General features: G+C 43.0%; 1 pseudogene; it reads right to left on the bottom strand.

Moving 5' to 3' along the window:
• Positions 1-989: 989 nt before the first annotated feature.
• On the bottom strand, positions 990-1089 carry LOC144289184 (U6 spliceosomal RNA; annotated as a pseudogene).
• Positions 1090-2719: the final 1630 nt, after the last annotated feature.

The raw sequence follows: 2719 nt of genomic DNA, 5'->3' as shown, positions 1-2719 counted from the left end.
TCTCCAGGCTTGCTTACCTCCCATGACCTTGTGTCCCTGTGTCTTCTTGGATGTAAACAGTTTCACAGCAGCAAAACTGCAGCTCTCAGTGACCTCAGAGTGGCAGCAGGGAAGTGAGTAATGGTTTTCAGAGAGAAATCTCTTCCTGAATACATTTTGTTCCACATCTCCTGGCCCCTAAAGGGCTGTCGATAGCAACAGTCACACATGTCCTTTCCTCTCCACATGACCTTATTTTTAGATGAGTATCTTCAAAAGAGCAAATTGAAAGATATTTGCATTCATCTCTCAATTATCTTTCATTTCTTGTTCTCATCAAAACTAAAGACTCCCATTTTCCCACATCTTTGGAGGTACATCTCCAAATTTAGTCTTCTTTCAGGAGAAAATATCTACCTTCTTCCTCAACCAGCCTTTGACCTAGATCTCTCTGTTCTCCCAAATGCCAACATCCCCATCCCATATCCTTAGGAAAGAAGTACAAGCTGGTTTCTGCCCCCAAACAGCACTGCATGGAGAGAAAGGGTCGGCAGATTTCCACCCTTTGCCAACCTGCCCTCTGACACCTACCCCATAGCTGCATGGCAGACTGTATCTGAGCAGAGACCCAGCATAGATTCCAGAAGGGAAAAAAGCAAGGCTCAGGGTCAGGGTGAGACCCAGAAAACACCAACTCCCTTGGCATAATGGCCCCTTTACAGGGAGATGCCTTTACACCTTTACACAGTCTGAACGTGGCTTCCTGGGGTGCCCCTTTGTCCAGAAACAAACCTGGGTCAAGGGGAGAAGTCCAGAACAAAGCAAGTAATGTTTCTCTGCTGTTCCATTTACAGATTTGTTTTCCTAGTGCCGGGGGCCAGGCATTGCTTGTTAATACTTGAAGACCAGGATTTGCAAACTTGATGCCTACAGATCCAATGGCAGTCCTGTTTTGCTAGTACCGCTTTTTGTTTATTTATTATTTTTAAATTTTTATTTATGTATTTATTTTAAATGTGGAACATTTCACAGATTTGCATGTCATCCTTGTGCAGGGGCCATGCCAATCTCTGTGTCATTACAATTTTAGTATATGTGCTGCTGAAGCGAGCTTACTAGTACCACTTTTTAAAAAAAATCATTGTTTTTTTTATATATTCCCCAAATGAATGAGACCATAAAAGATAGTGAAAGGGAATAAAGGGGAATGGAGAGAAAATGAGTGAAAATATCAGTGAGGGTGACAAAACATGAGAGACACCTAACTCTGGGAAACAAACAAGGGGTAGTGGAAAAGGAGGTGGGCAGAGGGTTGGGGTGACTGGGTGATGGGCACTGAGGGGTCACTTGGCGGGATGAGCACTGGGTGTTATGCTATATGTTGGCAAATTGAACTCCAATAAAAAAAAAAAATCATTGGAATCTGAACTCCTTCCCTAGTTTCCCTTAGCCCAGCTGCTCCCTGCCCCACAGCCTAAGCATTAGGAGTTTCCAACCTCTGAGACTCAGCAAGCACACACTGAGGATCCCCTGAACTCTCAGCTTTGTGTTAGGCATGTGGAGATGACTTGGACAGGTGAGGCAAAGGTGGCAAGTTCCTCCCTAGTGAAGTTTTCTGGGACTTGGGAATCTCCAGAAGAAAAAGCATGAGATACATAAAGCGGCCAAGTGAATGCAGTTTAGACAAAGGGATCAATGTTGGCAAACACAGCTGGGGGAGACATCTTTGTCTTGTGGACGAAGAAGAGATTTATTGAAGTGTGGGGAGGGTTCCTGAGGAGAGAAGAACAATCAGAAAATCCTGAGCCAACATGTAAATCTGTGGGCAGGAGGAGGAGAGTCTTGCCCCACTTGCGGGTATTGGGGAAGAAGCAGTGGGAAGTTGGGTCTAACTCTGAAGATTACTATCATGTTGATGGTCAGTCACTTTTATTCTCCGTCTCCTTTAATGCTCTTGTAGTCGATATTTGGATGGAGTGATTTTTGTCTCATGGCAACTGACCAAGTGGCCAAGTAGAACTGCTGGGACCAGGTCTTCCAAGGCCACATGAACCAAAATAGGACTTTATATTCACTTTTCTGTGAGCATCTCCCATTAGAATCCTCTTGATTTTCACATCTCAGAGTGAAACGCAGGAGTCTTCCACAGCCGTGCCATGGATCATCAGGTAAATGAAAGACTTCGTTCTAGAGCCTGAGCCATATTTACTGAGCCTGCCTGAGACCAAGTCTAGTAGCAGAGACCGTGTAAGTGTCAACTATCTAGAATAGTCAAGTTAGATTTACTTTGTTATTTTGTAGAGCCTGCACTGAATTTCTAAAACAGGGTAGTTTGTTTTTATAATCAATCATTGCACTAAACCAATGTGTTGATAATCTCATTTGTTTCAGTTATTACTTTGCAGGTTAACTGTTGGAACAGTTAACTAGCAGTAATATGAAGCATCATTCAGTTCCTCAGCCCCTAGATTACTATTCACAATTATGACATTCTTTTGAAGAATATTAGTAGCTTCTAGAGTTATAGGTCTACGTCCCTTCCCCAAGACAACCTCACCACCAAGACATATGTTTAAATGAAAACAAAACTCAGATCACATTCTGCCAGCTACACTCAAACATGTACTTGCAGGTAAGCACAGAAAATCATTCAACCTCTGCCCCATTCTCTTGCCTTTTTAGAAATGCGGACAAGCCCATTGCAGGAAATATTCAGTGTAATGTGGTCATGATGAAATTT

Source organism: Canis aureus, chromosome 1, assembly GCF_053574225.1.
Source record: "Canis aureus isolate CA01 chromosome 1, VMU_Caureus_v.1.0, whole genome shotgun sequence".
Classification (NCBI taxonomy): Eukaryota; Metazoa; Chordata; class Mammalia; order Carnivora; family Canidae; genus Canis; species Canis aureus.
Note: the sequence above shows the minus strand (reverse complement) of the source record. Positions and strands in the feature narration are given on the sequence as shown.